General features: G+C 38.4%; 1 pseudogene; it reads left to right on the top strand.

Annotated features, from left to right (window-relative positions):
• LOC134626740 (nuclear GTPase SLIP-GC-like) overlaps positions 1–27,199 on the top strand; it is a 32,741-nt pseudogene that overhangs the window by 4,404 nt on the left and 1,138 nt on the right.

Here is a 27,199-nt window from a genome sequence, read left to right as displayed (position 1 = left end):
ATTGTACTAGTTTTGTGTTTATTTTGCTGCTCTCTTTTTTTGCTTGTTTTCTCTTTTTTTCTCTTAACAGGTGATCAGCGAGATTTTTGTTTTTCTTTTTAAGTGCCCTTTCTCACTGTCACTCTTCCACTCTGTTTTTTCTTTTCTTTCATCTTTCTTTCTGCCTTTCCTATCCCCCAGCCATGTCTGTCCCATCTGTAACAACTGAAAATAAAAATAAAATAAATAATAATAACAAACGTTGATCAAATGGACCAATACGGCAAAGCCGTGATGATCCACTTGGTAAATTAAATCCGTTGGGTATCTTTGTTGGCCTTCAGACAACAATTCTGACGGCTAAAGAACCAAATGGGACAGGCACAGAAATAAATAAATTAATTAATTAAAAAGGGTAATTGTACTGCATGTAATTAGTATTTCTAAAGTTATTTTGAGTGATAAAGGTAAGATGTATGCCATCATATATATTACAAGTATTAGCAGTATTTTCAAAACAACAATGGTTTCACTTGGACAGAATAATACCAGTGAGTTTGAGTATTAAATTTCACTCCTGAGCAAATCCCATTAAAATTATTTAATTGTACATTTTTATTTTTATTTTATTTTATTTTTATTCAATTAGGAAAGAGAAGGTTTGAACATCCAGACGAGTCCAGCAAGTTGCAACCACCAGCTAAACGACAACGTAGCTCCCAACCAAGACCATACTTGGGTATTTCTCTATAAACAATGCCATTTAACAAAAATGGCATTTTTTTCAAATTATTTTTTTCATTGGTTTATTGGTGTAAAAGTATGTTAATAAAACTGAATTTTTAAGAGGCAACGGCACGCATGCCACATAAACCATAATTAAATATTTAATGTTTTTGCCAAGTTCCCATATTATGAGCATGATACATAATGTTCAAACATTTTTCCTCTTTGTATTACATTTTGTATCGACTAACACTGGTGTGGAGGAGCCTGACTTAGCTGGGCTTACTACAAGACACCATGAGCTCAGAACCAGTCATCTTGAAGGGGGCTGGACTGTTCAAAACCGAAGTTACTCTTGCTGAGACTGGCAGGAGCTGAACCACTCCAGTAGCTTAGTGAGATGTGGTTGGCAGGGCTGAGTTACTCATATTTACCCAGTTCCAGCCCATGGGTTGGTTAATGGGTCCTGACTGTCATTTGAACTAATCCACATTAATGACAACTGACAGCTTTTTGGAGTCATGGGGAGGAGGCTTTACTGCCCTACCGAGGACTTTCAACACTTGACAGTGATATCTGGGAATATCTGGACAGAGATATCTGCTGTTCTCATATTCTTCCCCTGCCACTTAGCGTACACCTTGGATAATTTACTAAAGAGCATCTGGCTTGTTCTCCTGGCCTCTCTTCAAGGGCGTAGATTTGGTTTTGGCATCGGTAGGGACGGATGATTCAACCACCGAACCCTGCCCTGTTTCTTTTTTTTTCCTTTTTGTCTTTGCTTCTTAACAAAAAAGGAGAAATATACTTGCCTACATATGCTATTCTACATGCTTTTAAACCATTTAACATTACAATTCATAGTTTTATATGTGAATTATATAATGTTAAATTACTATTAAACAAATAACTGACTAAAGTATTTTAGGCTTTAGTTTACTTCAGCCATATTCCATATAACTCAGGTATCATACAAAAATAAAAATAGCTTCAAATACAGTCATGACAATAACAGAATATGACTTTAAGGACTTAACAACATTACTTCAGTTATAGTACACCAACATCTCTGATACATTAGCACTAAGGGAACACTGAATGACCTGCTGGTTTTTGTCCATAAAACTACTCATCTAAGATTACCACAAAAGATCTCTCAGCAAAATTATGCAACATTTAGGCACTATTGCCCCGATCAACTCAGTGAGCTGGGATGTTTTGTTCTAAACATGAACTACTGTTACAGCAACAGACATGGACTACTGGTGCCCCACACAACAACTCAATGTCCACTATGTGAAGGAGCCAAACACATGCCTTCTCCTCTCGTTAATCTATAGCACCAAATCATCAGTCAGTCACCTGTGATCTTGTATCACCATCACTCTCTGAGCTTTGTGTTGGTTCTTCTGTCACCTGACAAATAGGACATACATGACAATAAGAATAAAATGTGTAGCTGCTTCAGTGTTTCTGTCACTTTGTGAAGATCTTGACTCATCAGCAATGTTTGTAGGGTGAGTGCATTTTTAAAACAATTTGTGCAAACTGCACTACAAGGTGGAATATTTGCAAAATCATGACTACCTCATGATATTTTGTCTCAAAAATCAACCCTATGAATATGTCAGCACCATTAGGATGAAATTATTGTGTCACCAACATTTTAACGTTAGATATATAATTTTAACAGGCTCTTTAAACTGATATCCTGGCTTGCTCGAGGCTGCCATTTTCTCTGACAGTTTCAATCAAAATTCGAAATGTTACTCTGAGACTGAGAGAACTAACAGTGCTGCCTGTTGTGCAGTTAGTTTCCAAAATACATTATTCATGGTTACATACAATTTTAGACTGATGTGGGCCAAAGCCTAGCATATCCTGTAACGTTATTGTGACGGACACATTTTATGAGTGAACTTGACTTTAAGTGACTTACAGGTTTCTTTGAAAAATACTTTCTTATATCCAGGTTCTTCCTTTTTGCTGCCATCATCCTCTCCTCCTCGCTGTGCGGGCTGTGCCTTTCAGAGCTCCCTGAAAGGCACAGCCAATCACATTGGCCATATTTGTCACATGAGGTAGGACTCCAGTAGAAAACGTAATTTAACTCTTTCTGCACCGCTGGGTGAATGAGATGTTGACAGATCTTTTTTATTTTTCTATCGGGTTTGTTTTTCTTTACTCGAAGAGATCAAATTATTGGTGGGGACAATTCAATAATCGCTGGATATTGGTGGGGATATGTCCCTTCCGTCCATGCCACATCTACGCCCTTGCCTCTCTTTCTCTGGTGTACCTCTTCAGGTGATTAGTGAAGGCTATGAGTCTTTGCCTAGCAGTTTATAAGGCCTTGGGCATGGATAGCTTGCTGTACTTCTTAAGCATCCCTTTCTTCATCACACCTTTCTGCAGCTCTAATAGTTGGTTAACTTCCCTCCAGTGTTGGTCAAGTTACTTGAAAAAAGTAATCATTAACTAATTACTGATTACTTCCTCAAAAAAGTAATCCCATTACCTTACTGATTACTTATTTTCAAAAGTAATTAATTACTTAGTTACTTAGTTACTTTTTAAAAACACGATTTACAACCTGAATAGGTGATAAAGCAATAGATCTTTCAGCCCAATTCTACTTTTTCTGCATAATCCATCATACAAAATGTAATCCAATGGAAAAGTCTCTTTTTAAAACTTGTTTTATTAGTTTTAATCTTTTAACTTTATGCATCAAGCAAAAATTTAATTATATGCAACATTCTCTGACTGAAAGAATTTTTTTTAATATTTAAACCTATTTTCTGCACATTCCAGCACATAAAATAAAATATTTTTTTGTGTTTACACTCACTCTTTCAAATAGATGCAAGTAAAACACAGCAGAAAATAAATAAAATCAAAGACTCAGTGGTCCTGTTGCTCTATTTTCACCTGTAAAGCAGGAGTGGGGTAGGCGGAAATTTGCCCTGGTGTGCCGTAGTGGTCAGTGGAAGAATCCGCGAGTTTCTCTGTGAATTTCCTTGGTACGGAAATATGTGGTAGCACACTCGGTGCTTGCTTGGAAGTTTAGGGGGGTTTTTTTGCTGTAAAAAGAAGTTTTCTTTTCATGCAAAACTAATGTTTTTGTCACTTTTTATGGAATCAAACTCAAAATAAGGTCAGTACTTCCACGCTTTAAACGCTGCATGCTCATACTCTCTCCCGCACTAGATATATTATCCATTGTTGATCTGCACACAGCTGTTGTCACGAACGTCGCACTTGCTTACGTCACTGTCATGAGACATTCTCGCAAAAAAATCACGGTTTTAGTAACGCAGCATTCCTATGGGAAAGTAACGGTAATCTAATTACCGTTTTTGCAATAGTAATCCCTTACTTTAACCGTTACTTGAAAAAAGTAATCGGATTACAATATTGCCTTACAATAACACGTTACTGCCCATCTCTGCTTCCCTCTGTGCTGCCTTGATCTTGGCATGCACTTCTTCTAGTAGTCTGTCAGAGGATACGTCTCATACAACCTGGAACCATGGAGGATCCAGGTTTCTAGCTTAGCCACAATCTTTTCTTTAAGCTCAGCTGCTCTCGTACTCAATCCCTTCAATACACCAGTTGTTCTTGGAGCTCTGTGAGATCTGGTGATCATAAAATCCCCTCCGACCTGACGTGACCTGTCCCACCGTTACCATAGCATTTGTGTTATACAGCATCAGTCTTGAGTTGTGGTAGCAGTTACTTCTCTTGGATACTGAAACAATGAGCTTCTTGTTGTTTTGCCATTAGTCTAGATCAGGGGTAGGCAACCTTTTTGATGACGAGTGCCATCTAAAATTTCCTCAAAGGTCAAAGTGCCATATCAACCGTTGCATTAACAAGAAATTTATTTACAACAATAACAATACCAATAAAATTGCATTAACAATATGTAACAGCATATCAACAGTTACACACCATAGAATAACTTTATTGAACTATATTTGCTGACAGATGTTGGCAAAGTGCAGATCAGCCATTTTCAAAAAACACTTTTTATACATAACAAAAACACCATAACAGCAAAGAAACTGTACAACAGAAAATGCAAATCCTGTTTATGGTCTCCTCACAACAGTGAAAAGAAAACATAAACTGGGCTAATATGACATTTGTTAATACAGGGATATGCATGTTAATGTTATCCCTGTCCCTGCTTTGTATTTGCCAGTTGTGTTATCTGGGGATCACATTTTGTAACTTTAAGGAGCACACAGGTCTCTGAGTGTCCAGCAGTCAGACGGCAACGGGAGGCACTAAGGACACTCTTCATGTGAGAGAAAATTTGCTCACAGAGATAGGTAGAGCCAAATACTGTCAATAGGGCCTGTGCAATGTTCTTAAGACAGTTAAATTTGTCTGGTAGTGATGTCCAGCAAGTGAAGATGCAAGCTCCATGATCACGCGCAGCTGTGGATTCTAGCTGCGTTCGTAGTTCTGTGAACTTTGTCACCCACAGAGTCGAGCTTTTCAGTTCAATCAGCTGCATTTCCATGTCATCTGTGTCCAGCCATTTAAAAAGAGACAAATCCAGCTGCTCATTAAAGCTTTCTGGCTTGATAAGAAAAGAAAACATCGGTCCATACACCTGAAAGTCCCGAAAACGCGTTCTGAATTCTTTCTCGAGTCTTTGGACGTATCCGTGTATTTCCGTGGTGCTGATGCTGCGCTGAGCGGACAGCTCCCTGAGGCGTTTGAAGTAGCGGAACGTGGAAGTTTCAACATCGCTGGAAAAAACTGCCAGTTTTTGAACGAAAGCTTCCCACGTGTCGCGCATATCTAAAACAGTTTGTCCGGATCCCTGCAGTTTAAGATTAAGCTCGTTGAGGTGTCCTGTTATATCAGTGAGAAAGAAAAGTTTTTCAACCCACTTCTCGTCTTCGAGTTCGGGATGGCTTTGCCCCTTTTCTGCCAGGAATTTTTATACCACATCAAAACAATCCACAAATCGTTCCAGAACCTTTCCACAGCTAAGCCATCTGACAGCACAGTGGAGCGGGATGTCTTTGCATGAGCTATCCATCTCCTCGAGCAGAGACTGGAATTGGCGGTGAGTCAAAGGAGATCGCTTAACTATAAAGTTCACGACTTTTGCCACTGTGGCCATGACGTCATGAAGATCTGAATTTGACATCTTGGCACACAGGTTTTCTTGGTGTATTATACAGTGTAGTTTCATGATGGGATGGCGAACTTGTTCCTCAATTAAGGTAACAGCACCCCTGTGTTTCCCAACCATAGCTGGCGCACCATCAGTTGTCACAGCAAAAATCTTTGTAATGTCAATGCCTCGCTCATCAAAACACTCCTTAAAAACTTTGGCAATATCTTCACCTCGCGTTGTTTCAGGCATCGGGGTTAAACAGAAGAGTTCCTCTTGTACTGCCACATCACAGTATCTTACCATAACAGCCAAACGTGGAACGTCATTGATATCATCGCTTTCGTCCAAAGCCACACTAAACACCTGGGCTTCTTTCAAACCAGCTGTTTGTTGGGCTCTGACATTGTCACCCATTTCCTGGATGCGTCGTTCCACAGTTCTGGCTGATGCAGGTATGTCTTGTATCCTTGCTTTAATTGCATCTTTGTTTGGAAGCCCATTAAATAACACTTCTGCGCTTGAGAGAAAAGCCTCCTTAACAAATTCTCCGTCTGTAAACGGCTTTCCATGTTTAGCAGTACAGTGTGCAATACGATAACTTGCTTCAGTTCCATGATGTCTTGCAGCTGTAAAAACTTTTAGAGTAATTGCTTGTACCTCATATCTTGACACAGCACGTGTAATTGATTCAGCTTTCTCCGCCTCATCCTTGAAGGTTTTTTGATGTTTCGTCTCAAAATGTCGTTTAACACTGGAGGTCCAGCAAACAACACTCTTCTGTTGCACAAAACCCCAGTCTTCCGTCCAAATTGGCATAAAAGACCAGGGATCATCTTTTTTCGCTCGCTTCGAGGCCATAATTCACAGGACTGGCTAGCTAGCTACATCCCTCTCGTCTGTGTAACTTTTAGCCAGTTACAAGTAAAACAAGGAGGTGGGGCTGTTAGCTTAGATACTGTCATTAAGACGCGCTGTCATTAGCTGTATTGTTATTAGCTCTGTGAGAGCTAATTTGTGATGTGCATTGGTGGCCCAGTCGTAGATATTTATTTTTAAATACACCTTCTCAGATTATTTCACTGCATGCCGTGCCATCACTTAACCCTTCGTGTGCCAGCTGTGGCACGCGTGCCCAGGGTTGCCGACCCCTGGTCTAGATGTTAGTCTAAACAAGTTTAATCAGATTGGTAAAACTGTTGTTTGGTTAGCATATCTTAGTTGCACTGCAATGTAGCATGTGACAATTAAAAGCCACACTTTAGAGATTAGGTGGCATATCATCAAAGTAGCCATTCATTTTACCGGAATCCTTGAATCTCTCCCGAATTATGTCCTTTCATCTATTTTCTTACCATGGTAATTTCACCTTTCTCCATCCCTTCCTCACTCTTTTGTGGACTTCTGTCCCCCCTGTACTTCTCCATTGCTGATGCTAGCAACATCAGCGCCTGTGAGTGTGAGGACTTGTTACTTGTTGGTGTTGGTGGTGTTGTTGGTACCACTGTTGATGGTGCAGCTGCTAACATGTCAGTTACCTTGACATATTTTGTTGCATTTATTGTAAGTGGATTTTTTTTTCTCTCTTAGCTTTTCAGATTCATCCTTTCACCACTTCTTCCACAATAAACTCTGTTGTACAGGGTGTGTGAGTGCACGGCAAAGGTGGAGAGGGCCTGGTTGTGCAAATAGTTGTGTCAAGCTATTTGATTGGGTGTCAGTTAATGATAGAGATTAATTAATGAATAGGCAGCTGTCAGTGTTTGTGTGGATGGTGCACAGCAGCCATTGGTCTAAAAGCACATTGGCAAAACAGGCAAATGTCTGGTATGCCAGATTACCAGTCAAGCCCTGGTGGGCATTGAAGGTGAAGGGATCAGGTTTTGGGAGGAGTCCTGTCACTCATGGTTTTGAGTTTGTGGGGCTCGAGAATCAGTTGGCAGTTAGTGATAGGCCAAGTGGAATGTAGATCTGGCAGTAGCTGAACGAAAAACTCAGAACTGCCAGTGTACTGCAGAGGAGAGTCCAGCTATTAGATGAACCTTTTGAGTCAGGAATGAAAATGCAGCATTCGTAGTTATCACAAAACACTGTACCATCATTTTATGCTGTCAAAGATATTTGAGGTTGCATGGGAGTTTTCCAAACCAATCTATTTGGGTTTTTTGGAATTCAAGAAGGTATTTTATTCTGTGAGAAAAGAATGGAGTGGCCACTCAGGGAAGCACTTTTGCTTCGAGTAAAATATGTCTTTGGGTCCTTTTCACAAGTGAGAGTGGAGTGAGAAATTAGTGATATGGTGAGATGGTCATTCAGAAAGGACTCAGAGTAAGGATCATTGGGATGGTTTCACTGGTTTATAGCTCCTGCTAAATAATTATTTACTTCTTTGCTTACAGAAGCAATCGTTCTGTCTGATGTAAAAAACATAATGAAATTCGTCCATGCCAGACTACACGAAAAAGACAAGCTCAGTGCTTTCCTGAAGTGAGTATTAAGTTTCCATATTCTATGTTGTGTCTGTATAGCTATGTTAGAAAGCCATGCTTGTTTGCCACCAAGTGATTCTAGAATCATAAATAATCATGGTAACATGGACATTCTTTCCTTATTTAATTTGTAAGACTGAAGACCTCCATTGTTTGGGAGCACATGAGCTGTCTTTCATTGTTGGGGGATGTTCATTACAAGAAATAACACAGTTTTCTTTTTGCTGATTCTACATGAACCTACATTTTGTGTTAGTATTCACCAATGTATTTCTTGACCGGTGAAGTATTTTTACTATTACTTACTTTATTAGTTACTTTAAAGTTGTATTGCTAACAGACAGGTTAAAACAGAAAATTAATTCTTCCAGTGCTTTTAGTGTGGATCACAGTTAGTCTCACTTGGACTCAATTTAAGTCTGCCAGACTTTTATTCTTGTGAATTTCTGGTAAGTCTGTATAGTACAGCTACTTTTATTTGCTGTTTCTGGTATCCACAAATTTGAGGTAAAAATTTAACTCTTCATCTCATTTAACAGGAAAAAAATAGTGATTTGGAGACAGACAAGAGGGAGCTGGTTGGTGTCTTTGGTAAAACTGGGGCTGGAAAGAGTTCTCTGATAAATGCCATCATTGAAGAGAAGAACCTTTTGCCTTCTGGAAGTGTCAGTGCATGCACCTCAGTCATGATCAAAGTGGAGGCTAACACGCAAGGCTCTAACTATGAGGCAGACATTGAGTTCATCACGCCAGAGGTAAAATTAGTTTTAGCTGCAGAAATATAATTTCTTATTATTCTGGGATTAGGCCCTTTTAATAAAACTGAAAAGCATTTTTGTTTTTAAGGAGTGGAAAGATGAGTTGTGGTCATCTCATCAATTTCTTGGGGATAATGAAGACTGTGAAATGGATGTTGATAATGACTATCATGACATCAGTGAAAAGTTTTCAGCGCTCTATGGAGAAGAATGGAAAGGAAAGTCTTTTGAAGATCTCATGGATGGAAAATATTTCAGAGAAATTCCAGAATTTCCCCAAAGTAGGAGGAAGATTTTGACATGTGAATCAGTAAGACATCACCGCTCTATTACTAAACAGGAAGTGTGGTGTGTTAAAATTGTATAAATTTGCTGTTATTAAGTATAGTATTTGGTTTCAGTAATATAGGAACTGTGCAACCTACAGTAAGAGGTGTATGAGACAATTGTCCACTAACAAAAAATTAATCTGTTCTATTTTGTTATATTATCTTTTTCAGACATATTTTCTTTTTAGCCCTGTGACAGACAGGCAACCTGTCCAAGGTCTCCATATGGCAACTGGACAGGTTGCAGCCCCCCTTGAGACCCTATATTAGAAAGTTGAAAAGAATGAATGGATGGATCAGTCATTTTAAACACTGTTCATATTTGAAAAGTTGGTTCAAAATTCAAGTAGTGTGTGTGTGTGTGTGTGTGTCATTTTAGGAAAAATCATCAAATTTCAAGATTTTACTGCTGTTAAATGTGACATGATCTGAACAGTATCTAAGGTTTAATTTACACCATTTAACAGTTTGATTCTTGGGTATGATTTCACTATTTGCCATGCTATTTGCCATTATTACTGTTACTGAAGGTTACTCACCATACCAACTAGATTTTAAATCTTAATATAAAATGAGTAACAGTAGGGTGGACATTAGGTAAGGCTGCACTTTTTGCAGCGATCTCCTATAGAAAACTATTACGCGTGGATATAAAACGGGTCCGCTGATCACATTTAAATCTAAAATTAATGACTCATGCAAACTTTTACTGAGACCAGGGAATTGCTTTTTTGTCATCTTTTATGGCACTGTAATTCTTTAAAGCAATCTGTAACACACTTGCAGTGTAGGATTGAAGTTAAACTGTCTTGCATTGCTTTATTTTTGTTATTTATTCCAGGCTGATAAACTCTCTGCAGAATGTGTCAAATACACAAGAAGTGATTCAAAACAAGGAGATGGTAATGAAGGAAAAAAGTGGTTTTGGCCACTCGTGAAGTGTGTGACTGTCAGGGTGCCAAACAATCCTTTTCTCCAGCATGTCACACTTGTGGACCTTCCTGGAAATGGCGACCGTAACAAGAGCAGAGATCAGATGTGGAAAGGGGTAATTCACATTTACTGTTCCTTGCTTTATTCTGTGCAAACAGTAATGTCATCTTTTGATGAAGCACTGAGACATATTATTCTCCTTTCAGATAGTTGGAGATTGTTCTACTGTGTGGATTGTGACTGAAATTAATCGTGCAACATCAGAGAAAGAGGCCTGGGAGATCCTGGACAGTGTCAGTAGTCTGATTGGAAATGGTGGCGAATGTCAGCAAATTCATTTTATTTGCACCAAGTCTGATCTTCTTGATGACTCAGATGATCTGTAAGTAAATTTTCCATGCTGATCAACTGCAGGGTGTTTCCATATACGATCAACCCAGGCTAGAAAAAGAGTGAAGCAAAGGGTTTGGGTTTATTAATGCAGAACATTTTGGTCAAAAGGAGTCTCAGACGCTGAGACAATTTTACAAAGTTTACTAAATAAGGTGCACTGAGTAATGAAAAGAGAATTGCCCGGTCAGAAGGAAATTGAGTTATTTGAGAGTGACACAGGCAAGGCAGCTTTATGTATGGGTACAAAATCTATGAGATTATAGGAAACTTCCTAACAAATCATAATCCATCTAGAACATGTCTCCAAAAGTTAAATCTGTTCATCTGGATGTAGCGTTTAGTGGGAGAAATGTTTCATCACTCATCCAAGTGACTTCTTGACTACTTCAATATTCATATGGACAATGACAAAATCCCTCTTTCCAGAGAGATCTGCCATCCATGACCTTCCATCTATTCACAGCTCCTCAACCCCTCATGAACTTGTTTCTCATTATAATGTCAACCTTCATAACCTTCTTAACATATTTGCTCCACTTAAACATCGAACTGTCTCATTTTCCCATTCAGTACCATGGTTTACCCCAGGCGTGTCCAAAGTCCGGCCCGCGGTCCAGTTTCAATTGGCCCGCAAGTAATTTTATAAATAGAATAGAATATGGCCCGCACTTCAACTTTTGGTTGAGTGTATTGCACTTCTTAGTTTTAACACCAGGGGGAGCTACTGTTGATCAAGGCAGTTGCTCCACCAAAAAGGACAATCACAGAAGAAATTTACCCCCAAGTTACTAAACATGGCAGAACCAAAGAAGCAAAAGGTAGAAAGTGAATGCAGAAAATTTCAGACATGGTGGGAGAGTGAATATTTCTTCAAAGAATTCAAGGGAAACTGTGGCAGTTATGAAAGAGTATAATGTACGACGTCATTATTAAACCAAACATCAGGCCTATGCATCCTACACTGGTGCTGAGCCAGAGCAGAAATTAAAGCAAATGCTAGCTCTCCTGCGGGGTCAGCAACAGTATTTTTTTTCATGCTCAAATTGTCCAGAAAAAGGCTCCAATAGCCAGCTATGAGGTCGCCCAACTCATCGCAAGACATGGCAAGCCTTTTTCAGATGGAGACCTCATTAAACACGGCCTCGTTAAAGTCACCGAAATAATGTGCCCGGAAAAAGTGCAGGACCTCAACAACGTCAGCATGTCCAGAAATACAGTTGTGCGACGCATTGAAGACTCGTCAGCCAACATTAAACTGCAGCTGTCTGATAAAGCTGTGCTTTTGATTTTTACTCCATCGCATGCGATGAGAACACCGATGCGTGGACGAGAGCACGAGCGCTTAAGGTGAGTAAAAAAAATATATTCCACAGTACCCGTGTGTTAATGTGCAGGTACATATGCTTCAAATATCAATAATGCGCATCAATTCTGTCACTACGCTGCTTTTGCGCACCACTTTCTTATATGCGTTTTTCTTGTTAACACAGAGTACACACCGCTGTGCACAGCGCACGCACACGCAAAGTCAGCTGATCTCATCTGATGCAGATCTGCTCCTTGATCAAGTGACATTTGTCTGGATTTTTGCCACGAGTGGCGATCAGCACCGCGGCTGGATGGCCCGATTTACATATCCAGCGCAGCTGATACTCACTGGAATAATTTACTAAAATTATATGGACTCCTGTTATTAAGTCCAGTGCAGTCTGTTAATGTTGATAACGGTTTCAAACTAACGTGTGATAGGTGTGTTGCTAAGCCTAATAACTTAAATAACAAACTTGAAATTTACCCGTCCCATTTTCCCCTTTATTGTTTTTTCTCTGTACTGTAAATCTTCCCTCTAAGAAGAAATCTGCTGCTGTTCTGAGAATGAGCTACCAAAGCTTTTTCTGAATAAATCAATAAAGATCCATTTATGGAAAACTGTGATGAAGGCAGTTTTGTCTTTAATTATATTCAACAATATAACACATTTGACCACTTTTAAGTGATTTTTAATACAGTAAAGTTAAGGTTATATACCTAACTTCTAGTAAGTGGCCCAGCCCCTCCTATATTTTTATGTATGTGGCCCTCAGCGAAAAAAGTTTGGACACCCCTGGTTTACCCCCAACCTGCGTCATCTTAAAGCTAAAGGACGCCAACTCGAACGTCTATTCAAGAAAACTGGACTTGCTATACATAAAGAATGTTTTGGTCTATAAGGACTGCATTGTTTCAGCCAAATCCGCATACTACTCTGGTTTAATCAGTTCTAATAAAGGTAACTCCAGGTCTCTCTTTTCATTGTTCAGTAAAATTACAAAACCTCCAGACATATTCTCCTCCCATATGTATTCTGCTGACTTTTGTAATTCTCTTATCTCTTTTTTTCACCCGTAAAATCTCAAATATTCACCGTCAACTTAACTCTGCAGGAGCTTCCGACTCTGAAGTAGACTTCCTGTTTCCCCCACTGTCTTCCTGTCACTTATTTTCAAGCTTTACTCTTCCGTCCATAACCGATGTATGTAATCTTATTAAAAAATCTAAATCATCCACCTGTCAACTTGACCCTCTTCCCACTGTGTTAGTTAAAGCCTGTCTTCCCTCATTAGCTCCTCTCATAACCAGTATTATCCATTCCTCCCTTAACACTGGAATCATTCCTTCATCTCTGAAAATGGCTTCTGTTATTCCAACTCTCAAAAAGCCTGGTGCAGACCCCAATAACTTTGATAATCTTCGCCCTATATCAAATCTCCCCTTTATTTCAAAAATTTTTGAAAAAGTTGTCGCCTCCCAGCTTCACTTACACCTCAGTATCCATAATCTCTAGGAACAATTTTAATCTGGTTTCTGCCCCAATCATAGCACAGAAACTGCTTTGTTAAGGATTACCAATGACCTTCTGATGGCAGCTGATTATGGTCTCCTATCCATCCTCATCCTTCTTGATCTTAGTGCGGCGTTTGATACCATTTCTCACAATATCCTCCTGAACCGGTTAGCATCCATTGGCATTAGGAATATCACCCTTGCCTGGTTCACCTCCTATCTCTCAGACCACACTCAGTTTATCTAATTTAAATCCCACTCTTCAAGTCTCCTGTTTCTGCTGTTGTGCCCCAGGGTTCAGTATTAGGGCCTCTTTTATTCATTATTTACATGCTCCCTCTTGGTTATATATTCCGAAAATATAATATAAATTTTCACTGTTATGCCGATGACACCCAGCTCTACATTTCTTCTAAACCCAATTCATCCCTCCCGCCTACCTCCCTCTCAAACTGTCTTATCGAGATTAGATCATGGTTCTCCTCCAATTTTCTTAAACTTAACAGTAATAAAACAGAAGTTTTACTTGTTGGTGCAGCCTCTATCTTATCCTAATCCCACAGTTTTTCCATTAACATTGAAAGTTCTCCCACCCTTCCCTCCCCTCAGGTTAAGAGTTTGGGTGTCGTATTTGATAATACTCTCTCATTCCAGTCTCACATTAATTACATAACCCGGTCTGAGTACTTCCACTTACGTAATATTAACCAACTCCGTCCCTTCCTTACTCCCCATGCTGCTGCCATCCTTGTCCATAGTCTTATTATGTCCTGTATTGACTACTGCAATTCCCTCTTATTTGATCTCAATAAAGGTCCCTTCATAAACCCAAATTCCTTCAAAATTCTGCAGCTCAGGTCATAACTCGTACTCCATCAAGAGCTCATATTACCCCAGTTCTTCAGCAGCTTCACTGGTTGCCTGTAGAAGCCAGGATAAACTTTAAAATCTTACTTCTCACTTACAAGTGTATCCATAAATCTGCTCCTTTCTATTTGTGTTACCTGCTCCATATCACCACTGTTTCCCTCCCTCTCAGATCCTCATCTGCTATTCATCTTACTGTTCCGTCTGCACGTCTTACCACTACGGGGAACAGAGCCTTCCGTCGCTCTGCTCCTCGGCTCTGGAACTCTCTTCCTCCAGCCATAAGAAATATAGACTCTCTTCCTGCATTCAAGTCACAGTTTAAAACACATCTGTTCAAACTGGCTTATTCGCTTTAGTGCTGATTTTATCTGTTGTCAAGTTCTGTTCTGTTTTGCAATTTTACCTTATGTTATTTATGTTATCACTATTGCTTCTTTTATTAATTTTGTTCTTTTGAAAGGCGCCCTCAAATAAAATGTATTATTATTATAATTATTATTATTATTATTATTATTATTATTATGTCTCGGCTGACTGCAGGTTTCCCCAATCTTATAAACAGTACATTTGCATAATAACTGAAACCAGCCCAGTGAAGGAACAATGGGCTGGGAGGTCAGTACTTAATCTTAATTATTCAAATTCTCATGACCATTGATCAACAACCACTGACCAAAACCCACTGATCAATGGCCATGAGTACCATTCACAGAGAGTTGGGGAATGGCTGCAATCACAGCATTGTATGACATGCTGACATGTCACATAGTGCTTTAAGATTAATAACAATAATAATAATTGTGTGTGTGTGTTACCCCCCCCCCCTTTTTTTTAGTTCATCAGCTGATTTCCATGATCTACTAACTGAAAGAAATGTGCAAGCCAAGGATGCAATAAAGAAAGAATTCAACAAGCAAAGCAAGATTAAGGTGAATTTTATAGTCTGACAGAAAGTCTAATGCAAAGACTCTCCACATTTGCATTAAAATGAAATCACATTTTTCCCTAGAAACACTTCACTGATGATACTTTCAAAGTGTTCACAGTGAGCTCCAAAGAGTTCCTAAAAGAAAACTACTTAAGTCCAGAAGATACTGGTAGGTGAAGTTTCCTTTATGTAAACATAACATGCATATGTCATAACTGTCTTCCCCATGTGATGTTTTGTGTAATGTATGTATGGTCGGAGGGCAAGATGGCGCTGCCATTGCGTGCAATAGGTCGGCAGCCTTATGAAATTTCCCCCTTGTGGGACTAATAAAGGTATATCAATCAATCAATCAATCAATAGCTAGAATGCTAATGTTATTTCCGTTTGCTTTGACTGAAAGAAGAATTGTTTAATTTTAATTAAACTATGTATGTATGTCCTTTAAACAGAAATAACCAAACTTCAGAGATTTTTGCAAGATCTCAATGACTGTCACTCAGAGACAGTAAACTATGTGAAGGGAGCTCACGGGATTCTGTCTTTGATTCAAGGAGCCACCTCCAGAGGAGTGGTAAGGTCAAGTAAAAGATACAAAATAATATTCTCTTACATGTTTGGATTTCTCATATGTATTTGTGTTTCTTTTATTGGTTTTTATTACTAATTTATGAGTTATTATTTGATTGATTCGTGTAGTTTTGCTGTTCTATTTTGCTTCTCAGGTCCTTATTACAGGAGAGTGACTTTTTAAACCAACTGAATTTCATTAATCTATAAAGAAACAACAAGTAGTTTTTATGTTTTACTAATAAAAATGTTTTTCAGGATAGTAAAAAAGGCGAGGTGTGTGAAGAACTTAAGATAAACATGAGCCTCCAACTTGATAATGTCAGGAAAGAAATGGAAGACACCTATACGGCTTTTAAAAAATGTCTTGATGATGGTGTTGAGAAATCCAAATGTTCATATGGAGAAAAACTTAAGAACTTCTTGTATGATGTATGTATTTTAATCATAGTTAAAATGCATACAGATTTTACCTGACAATGTAAAATACAATAATTCTGAGTTTTCTTTTGTGTTTCAGGGAAAGAATGGTGGTGCTTTTTACAATTTACTGAAGTGTGTTATTAAGAATGGTGGCATCTACAAACCAAAAAAAGGGAAACCAATAAACCTTAATATGAAGTTGGCTTCCTGTCTGATTGACAGCATTGGTGCAGAATTCAGAAAGACCTTCCCGTAATAAAAACATGTTCTAAGCAGTCACATAATATTATTCAAGATATGTAATTCATAACATATAAACTTGCCAGTTCAGCCATTATGATCTACAATGTTTACTTGTTTTAGAAATCAAGTAAAATGTGGAGCATTCAATGGAGTCATCAAGACATTTGCACTTGACATTGATTCTCTGATTGAAAAGTACAAAAATGCTGAACTGCACCTCAGATTTCTCAAGACAGAGGTAAGAAGTGAAACTTTACTGTCTATCAATGGACTGATGGTAAAGTTCATCCTTATTTCATGTTTGTCTGTAAGGAAGAAAATATTAAGGCAAGACTGAGCAGAATCATCCAGAAACAGAAGAAAAATGTCTACAGCAGTCTGACAGAGACAATTGAGAACATTATGGAAGAAGGCTATTGCGGTAAGAAATAAAATCAGAGATTCACAACTTGGCAGTAAAACAGATAATTTTTTTTTTATAATTATTCGGCATAAAAAGTCTGATAAGAGTTTTCTGTCTTTTTGTAGAGGCTTTAGCATTTACAGGAGATGACACACTGTACAACATGAGGGAGACTATTAAAAACCATGTGCACTCAAAGAAGGACATGTTTGAGCAGGCAAAAAACACCATGTTGGAGAAGTTGCACGATTTGATGGTTTGTCATGTTTTATAAAGAATTATGATGAACATATTTTTCATAACTCACCTGAAGCCTTTTTCTGTATTTAACTGGATTAGACTTATACAAAAATGGTTGTTTCCATTTATATTTTTCATCCAGTCTGAGAACCTTCTAAATACAACTTTAACACAATATCTTAGTCTGTGGTAAGTGATGAAAGACTTTAAAAAATTTTTAATTAGGTATACATCTTGGAGACTCTGGAAAAAACTATGAAGGAATCTATTGGACTTTCATTCAAGGCTGAAGAGTGCTTACTCCCAGGTAAACAGGACAGTTTTCTGTAATTACATTGGTTCAAATTGTTTGATGATGTTTCCCTTCCCTCTTTATCTTTGCAGTCTTGCAGGGGTGTCTATATATTTATCTTAAAAAAAAGAATAAATAACTGATTACTCAGTCACACATATGTGTGTCACTCTGGGGGAAAACAATTCAAAATGTTTTGTTTTTCAGATGTTTCAACAGAGCTTGAGATGGTGAAGAAATATTATGATCAACTTGTAAGCACTCCAGATAATGAAATATCACTAACTCTGTAAATCCTAATGTTACCAACTGAATTAAATTAATGTTTTTAATTTAAAAAATGTCAATGTTTTTTGTCTTTAAAAATGTTAAAATTTGTTTTAAGTACATATGCTGATCATCGTAGAGGCTGCAATTAGTCCATTTTAGGGATTCGTGTAGTGTGAGGATTGTAATATTAAGACACAAAATGTAAATAATTTATATCTTCCATTTGTCATTGTTCAGTATCACACCTGTCTGGTTGTGTTTAACCAGTACTAATTCTAAAACTATTTATGCATTTTGACTGATTTTTGACTGATACTGTTTAAAAAGCTTGAGAATATATTTTTTATGTCCTTGATCTGCTTACCCTGTGTTACAGTTTTTCTTATTAAATCATTACATGACATTATGGAGTTGTGTAATGTTTAGATTATTTCTTGTATTCTTCCTCTCAGTGCATTTAGTCATGTTGTCTTGTTGGTTTAGAGCTTAATTTCTCCCTTGGTGTTCCTTAGTCCTGTGTTAAGAAAAATTTATTTCCTCTTTGGTTCTTGACTTTTTCTTTAAAGTTTTAGGATCCAAACTTACTAAAAAGTCCTGCTCCGTAACAAAACAAACATACAAAAACCCCATTACATTACAGTTTTTGGAAATATGAAATCACTATAATAGTGTAGAAATGTGTATTTAAACATCTTTACATTGACAGAAATTGGAGTTTCTATGGTTTGACCCATCTGTGATAGAAGTGAGCTGTATGTGGCCTACGATGAAAAATGCGTTTTACATCCTGTGAGGCTTTAAGCCGTGTTATCGTTTGGTGGGCCTGTTTTTATTTCCTTTTTGTTCAGGCCGTCATTAGTGGCTCCTCCCATCCATTATGAGAAAAGGAGTTCACCTGTTTGGGAACCTATGTAAGGTGATATACTTTTAAGATGGCGGCCACCCTCCCCCTCCTCTAAGAAGGCTGGGGCTTTTCTGGCACCCAATTTAGTTTTTTTTTTTTTCTTGCTGTTGTTTTTTTCGCTTTTGTGGCTTTTAGGTTTTTTTCTAGTTTCAGTCACTTGTAGGTAGGTTATAGGTAAGCACACAGTTATTGTTGCTTTTTTTGCTTTACCTCTGTGCTTAATAAATGAATATGGTAAAATTGTTTGTGTGGAATTCCCTTCTTTGTTGTCTAAGGAGCTTGGAAAGAAAACCGTCTGGACTTTTCTAAATTGCTTGAAGACGTTTCACCTCTCATCCGAGAAGCTTCTTCAGTCATAACTTATCCATGCCTTTGTTACTTCAAGATTAGACTTCTGCAACTCCATTTACCTGGGCTTCCAATCTGCCCTTCTTCATAAACTACAACTTGTCCAAAATGCAGCGGCACGCCTTTTAACTGGTACTAGAAGGTGTGATTCTATTACCTTGATCCTTGCTGACCTACATTGGCTGCCCATTAAATATCGGATTAATTTTAAGATTTTATTGCTTACATTCAAAATCGTAAATAATATTGCGCCGTGCTATTTAACTGAACTTCTCAGCCTGTATACTCCTAGGAGAGCACTTCGATCATCGAGTCAAATGCTCTTGGTGCAACCTTGGTCCCAGCTGAAAACCAGAGGTGATCGTGCCTTTGCCATTGCTGCACCTAACCTCTGGAACAGTCTTCCAGCTGATATTCGCGTGCCGGAATCTATTCAATCTTTTAAAACACGATTGAAAGGTTATTTATTTGATCTTGCATTTTCGATTAGTTAGTGATTTATCGGATGTACACTTTGTGCTTTTATTAAATTTGTGTGTAATTTTAACCTATTGTGTTACTGTTTTTTTCCAGTTGATATTTCTGTGTTGATTTTACCTAACTTTTACACCAGGAGTGAAATATTTCTTTTAACATAGTACTCCTGGGTTAATTAGTGCTTCTTCTTTTTTTGTTTGGCAATGTATTTGTACTCTACTATCGTACTCACATGTAATTAATTTTATTTCATATTTAACTATTAAGAAGCACTTTGTTGTACCTCTGGTCTTTAAATGTGCTATATAAATAAAGTATTGATTGATAAGGTCAAATGGTGGAGAGTCCCAGATTTAAACCCTATGGAAGTGCCCCCCCCCAAGAGGGACAATGGACCCCCTAATTATCCTCTACATAATCACAAGAGCCAGGTGTGAAAACAGGTGTGGATCACAATCAACCAAGGTTTCAGGTGAACTTCTTGTGAAACCAAGCCCCACCCTATGGGGCAGGATGTGAGCGGGCATTAAGGGGTCTGGGAAGGAATCTCAAAACTGGATTATAGATGGCAAACAGTTGGTGTCGTAAACCACCTACTCTGTTCAAACAGAGGTGGTGGCCTGTCTGTCATCTATAATCCGAGACACCTTAACGCCCACTCACATCCTGGGCCTTCTGACAACAGGAAATCACATTCTTATAGATGGCAGACAGTTGGTGTTATAAACCACTGCCTCTGTGCGAACAGAGCTTCCTTTCCAAGCTCCTTAGACTATGATGACCTGGATGACTGAGAAGCTTCACAGACATATCCCTTCTTTGTTATGACCCTAACATGCTGGACATTGCAATCTCTAGTTTATCAATTATAAATAACACCAAAAAACAAGCTTTACACTGACATGCAATGTGAATGGAATTGTAGGTGAATGATTATTATTTTTCATATTGTATTGTTAATCACCAATTAGTGGCCAATCACATTATATGGTGCTACTATAAATAGTAGCTGCCATCTGAGCAGCTGTTAGAGGTTGGCCACTTTGTTTCATACTCATGTGAAGTCGTTTGATAAGATAAGATAAGATAAGATAAGATAGAACTTTATTAATCCCTCGGGTGGGTTCCTCTGGGAAATTCGGTTTCCAAAAAAAAAAAGCACAACACCGACAGAAGTTACAGAGCGTGAGGAGAATAAATTACTTATTTATTTATTTAATTTTTAAATAAATAAAATAATTACAATTTTGTTTTTAAAAATGAATTTACGAATGCATATTTCATTATACAATTAATTATTTCAAAACAGAATTGCCTATTTCGATGCATGTGACTGTTCTCCAGTCTGTGTCTTCCATATGTGTCATCATTATTGGTTACTTGCTCTTGTCCTTATTATCCCGCCATGCCTCCCACGTCTGTCCCGTGTTGTCACATGATGTAATGTTTGTTTTTGTTGTGACTGTGCATATAGTAAAGTAATAGCAGAAGGGAGGAAGGTGTTCCTCCTGAATACAATGAATGAATTAGCCTTAAATTATCTGTAAATGAATATGATGCAAATGGCTTGACCATGTGGGAAGGGATCTCAAAACTGGATTATAGATGGCAGACAGTTGGTGTCGTAAACCACCGCCTCTTTGAACAGAGGAGGTGGTTTACGACACCAACTGTCTGCCATCTATAATCCAGTTTTGAGATCTGGATTGAGATCCCTTCCCAGACGCCTTAACGCCCACTCACATCCTGGGCCATCTGACCTCAGGAAATCACATGATAGGGTGGGGCCAGGTTTCACAATGAGCTCACCCGAAACTCTGGCTGATTAGGACCCACACCCGCTTTCACACCTTGGCTCATGTGATTAGGTAGAGGATCATCAGGGGGTTCTTTGTCCCCCTAGGTTTAACTCTGGGACTCTCCACCACTGATCCTTAGAACTGAAGAAGCTTCTCGGATGAGAGGTGAAACGTCTTCAAGCAACTCAAGAAGTCCAGACGCTTTTCTTTCCAAGCTCCTTAGTCTACGATGACCTGGATGACTGAGAACCTTCACAGACGGCTTGACCATAGTTTTTATTTGCCAGAGTTTCAGTTTCTATTTATCATGACTACATTTATCTTTACACTTGTGCTTGAGATTATTGTACACGGCCCTAAAAATCTTAGAAATATGGTATCTAACCAGATGCTTATTTTGGATGACATTACTTTGGCCTCCAGTTGCACTGTAAGGAATCTTGGAGTTGTACATGTCCTTCTACGTGCATATTAAACAAATATGTCGGACTGCTTTCTTCCAAGCTATACATACAAGGTCTCAAATAGGGATGGGTACCGGTGTCCGGTGCTTCTGACATAAACGGTAGTAACCAGACTGAAAAGCAGCGCACATTTCTGTGCTTTATTTCGGTGGTTTTTTTTTTTTCCCTGAGCCAATTCTAGCCAATCATTTTACGTTTCCGAGGATAGTAGGCGGGCCCAGGTACGTACGTTCTTTTAGAGCAGAGCTACAGATTAAAAATGCCCAAGGCGAAGCGGTCAAAAGTCAGGCTGTACTTCACAGCAAAAGCTGCAAACTCAGCAGCCTGCAACAAGTGCTTAAGCTGATACTGTGATACTGTCAAAGGAGGTAACACCTCAAATCCGATGAAACACCTGGCGACGCATAGCGTTTTTTTTAAAGCCGAGAAATGCGCCGTGTTTCATAGCTTGCTGCGAGACCTCACACCGAGCACATCTACTGCGGGTGTGGTGCCTGTTATCGGACCCGGAGTTAGCAACATCCCCCAAAAACCCGAAGAGTAGAGTCCTGGCCCCTAGCCCTGCCAGTGTAGCAGAAATGATGACGGATGATGATGGCAGCAGCAGCCGTTCTTCTCTGCGTGAGTAGCTTAATGTTGTTCGTGTGTAATTTACGTTGAGTAGACTAACCACGTTATTACATTAATGCATGTAAGGTGAACTAGCAAACACCGTCGTAGTTACATGCGGCTGTCTTCTTGTTTGATGTCAGATACTCCCTTCACCCTGGCCAAAAAGGCTAAAATGACCAAAGAAAAAGTGGAAAACAGTTAAACATGAGAGGTTTTTGGACCAATTTTGTGTTTTTTCCATTGTTTAAGCACTGCTTCCAGCCAAGAGTGATACCATATATGCCCTATAGCTGCAGAAAAGGCTTACATTGTTATCTTTTTACAAAAAAAACCCCAACTAAACATGAGAGGTTTTTGGACCAATTTTGTGTTCTCCATTCTTTAAGCACCGGTTTGAGCACCGTTTAAGCACCGGCACCGTTTCAAAAGTACCGGTTTGGCACCGGTATCGGATAAAACCTAAACGATACCCATCCCTAGTCTCAAATAATCAGGCCTTAACCTAATAACCTTACAGTACAGTAGCACCCCATTAGAGCACTTCCTTCTCAGACTGCAGGCCTTCTTGTAGTTCCTAAAGAATTTAAAAGTAGAATGAGAGGAAGGCCTTTAGTTTTCAGGCCTCTCTTCTGTGAAACCTGTTCCCAATTTGGATTCAGGAGACAGACAATCTCTCTACTATCAAGATTAGCCTTAAAACGTTTAATCTGTTTATACATTACTCTGCATTCAATTGCTATCAATCTATGGTTTTCTTCCACAGCGTGTCTTTGTGTTATCTTCATCCTCTTACCACAGAGTTTTTCTTTCCCACTGTCCTGAAAGTGCCCGCTCATATGGGGTCACATGGTTTTGGGGTTTTTCTCTGTTTGCATATTTGCATTATTGTAGTTTCTTTACCTTACAATATAAAACGCATGAGGCAATTATTGTCGTGATTTAGCGCTAAATAAATTCAATTAAATTGGAATTTAATTGAAGTGAATCATGAACAAAAATAAACTCAAGTATTCTGATGCATTTATAACTTACTTGTTGTGTAAAACATCTCCCAAGATTACCCCTTTCACCAGATTGGCATTAATGTTGCTTTAACTACTCATTAACAGCTAACAGGTGTCACTGTAAGAGAAGATTTAATGCAAATGTTTCATATAGAATTTCACAGAAAAGTGCCACTTGTGAAATGACAACTGATATTTTAAAATTATTTTGAATCTTCTTTTTTTGTAGTAACAATAACAGCAATAATTGTATAATTGCATTGGATACTGTAGTGGATATTCCATCCATTCACTTCCGCTTATCCTTTTCAGGGTCTAGCAGCCTATCCCTGCTGTCTTAGGGACTTATGTATACATACATATATATATATATATATATATATATATATATATATATATATATATATATATATATATATATATATATATGTATAGACAGACAGATAGAAAGACAGACAGATGGTGTCTATCAGTCTATCTATCTATCTGTCTATCTATCTATCTAGTGTTCAACATGGAGCAAAAAAATAAAGAAAGGGGGATTATTTGAGAATAAAAATACTGGTACGATATCACTGAAATCAGGCAAATAGATGTCCTGTGTTCAATCGTAGCTTCCATCTAAGCATCCCTCACTCGCTTCCGGGTCTTCGTCACCTGCCTTCTGAAGCTGTTACAGGTAGGAGTCGTGAAAATGTTGCTGCTCCCTCCGATTGAATTGGTTACATTTTTGTTGATTTGGTGATACTCGTGTTTTTGTAGAGATCACCTGCGGATTGTTTCCTCTGAAGTTTTCCTTCCATCGATTGCTGGTATGTTTTAATTTTGTGCCGTATTTTACGTTTATTTTACTTCGCAGTAAACAGGTGTATTTATTGGTCGTAGCTGCAGAGAATCGGGAGACGCCGTTTGATCGGTATGTAACTTTGATTTTTCACGGTCTTAGCTTTATTTCTGTCACAATAATCTTTTACTGTAAATGCTAAATTTACCGTGCATTCACAGCATGTCTGGCCCTGGGTGGGTGGCTGATAGCATTACTGTTTCTCTGGCATAGATTTACAGAAGTGCTGCTTTGCCTTTTTTTTTTGTATTCTCCCTTCTTTCGTTCGGGAGTTATTCGATTCGAGCAGTTTGTGTATATAACAACTTCCCAGTACTGTTGTGTGTATTTGTTGTGTATGTATATTTGGTTTTTGAATGAACGTTTCATTTGTAAATTGATAATATACCGTCCTGATCAAAAGTTTAAGACCACTTGAAAAATGGTTAAAAAAAAATTTATTTATTTATTTATTTATTTTTTTGCATGGTTGGATCTTAACAAGGTTCCAAGTGGAGTTTCAACATGCAACAAAAAGAAATGGGAATGAGACAAAACAGTTTTTGAGCATGCGATGTATTGAAAACAACAGGCTGTTTAATAGCTGATCAAAACTTTCCGACCACATGCCTTTAAAAGGCCAAATCTGTGCAAAAATGTGGATTCATTGTCATTTTTTGGTATGTAACTTTTGAGGTCCCAATCGTCACGCCGTCATTTTAGTGTGTGCGTGTGACATCGTCCTTATAATTCTCTCTTACTCGCACTGCTACACACGCAAAAAAACAAAACAAAAACACAAGAACATTGTATCTGTGCCTGGTTGTCCAACAGGTGCAGTAGTTGTTGATCCATTTTGCTTTTCCGTTTGTGCTCCTTTCATTATATTCTCCGTTTCCCTCATTCCTTTTTCTTTCTTTCTTTATTTTACATTCAGGTCCGCAATAGACATGAATAAATAAACAGATAAATAGAGAATTTATAGGTTGGGGTTATCTTGGAAAAGCAAGTCTGTTTGGCGCAATATCGCGTTCAGATTATGTCTGCAAAATCTGCAAAACAGGACAAAAAACATACATGAATTATGTTGTTTTTGCCTGCAAGGCACTGAAGACAGGGATGGGGAACTCAAAACATTGTCCTTTTGAGTCTCAGGTTGAAGTAGCAGCTTTACTAATATTGACCTGTGACTATTTCATGGATTCAGTGCAGCTGCTGAATAGATCACCTTCAGTTTCATTAAAAACACTGATAATGTTACTTAGGACAAAAACACATCATAGTTAATCAAGGCCGTTTTAATAAGGTTAAAGTTTTACCCAGTTATGAAACAGCAAAACTGATTTTATCAAAACTGTGTTGACATTTTGACAGAATAGTAAAGAATGAGTGTCCAAAGAGCACATTTGCTTGTCATACCTAACAGTAACTGTTAGTTAGTTTTTTTCTTTATGTATTTGTTTTCCAAAGTTATTTCTTTTTACATTTTTCCTAGTGGCTTTTTTTTTTTAAATTTTATTGTCACATTCAAACAAAACTAAATGTCAGTGTTCCTATATTCAGCTCCTTATTTTTGCATATCCACTAAAATCCTTGAGCCAAACATCCAGCCATTTCCATCACCTCTGCAATAACACTAGCTCTTCCACCTTTTCTCACTTACCCATACTCATCCCCTGACTAGCATCTGTTTATGTTCAGATCTGGTTCCACTCGCCTCCTTTTGTTCTACTTACCTTCTCTTGCTTTTTGCTTTTTTTTTCTTTTTTTTTAACCTTAATCGACTTCTGTTTTTAAAACTTCTACTTATCGTTGGACTTCTCCTTTTTTGTTTTTGTTCCTGACTGTTCCCAGTCTATGCCTTCTTGCTGACTTCACCCTCTCTGAAAGAATCTTTTCTACCGCATCTTCAATAGCAGGTAAACTATTTGAACTTTTACTCTAAACGTATTGTCTATATATCTGCCTATTCCTAGCCATTTTGTTGTTCTTTAGAAATTACAATTTATCTTTCAATTTCTCTTCGTGGTCATGGATGATTTTGTGCGAGAAAAACTGATTGAATGGGATCTACAAAAGTGGATGGATAAATTTGAAGGTAAGGTATTACTATGCCTCACTAATGAGCACAGATTTTAAACAATATTGATATGATGCAGTGTTTAACACGTCAGTTTGCCAAGCGAAAGGTCACTGGATTATTTCCAGCTGGAGATTTGGGGCTGTATCAGGAAGAGCATATTGTCCATCCATCCATTTTCTTCTACTTATCCGGGGAAGGGTCGTGAGTGCAGTAGGTTGAGCAGAGAAGCCCAGACCTCCCTCTCCCCAGCCACCTCCTCCAGCTTATCCGCTGGCCAAGGTGTTCCCAGGCCAGCAGAGAGCTACCCTTTGGAGGAAGCCCATTTCTGCCACTTGTATCTGCGATCCTGTTCTTTCAGTCACTACCCACAGCTCATGACCATAGGTGATGGTAGGGATGTCCACGTCCACATCAATGCAGCCGCAGCACCAATCTGTCTTTTGAGCTCCTGCTCCCTTCTCCCATAACTCATGAACAAGACCCGAGATATGTAAAGTACTTAATGCTATGCAGACCAAGCTCATGCAACAGTTGTATAAGGATCGAATGGCCCATAACAATGGGTCTGACACCAAATACTCCAGAAACAACACCCACTGTGTGAAATCTATAATCCAGATGCTTTTCTTTCTAAGCTCTTTAGACTACCATGACCTGGATGACCAAGAACCTTCACAGACATGTGTAGTAATTTTAAAGTTTAAAAAACTTCTGCATTACTAAGATTTATTTAATTACAGATGAAGAAATTACACAGGAAAGCTTTTATGAACTTAATGATGAACTCATTGATAAATTGATTCCAAAAGTTGGACCAGGATTAAAGTTCAAGAAGAGATTCAAGCAGTTAAAGGTAATTTTACTGTATGCAATTTAATA

This window comes from Pelmatolapia mariae, linkage group LG4, assembly GCF_036321145.2.
Source record: "Pelmatolapia mariae isolate MD_Pm_ZW linkage group LG4, Pm_UMD_F_2, whole genome shotgun sequence".
NCBI lineage: Eukaryota > Metazoa > Chordata > Actinopteri > Cichliformes > Cichlidae > Pelmatolapia > Pelmatolapia mariae.
This window is presented reverse-complemented; position numbering and strand designations above follow the sequence as displayed.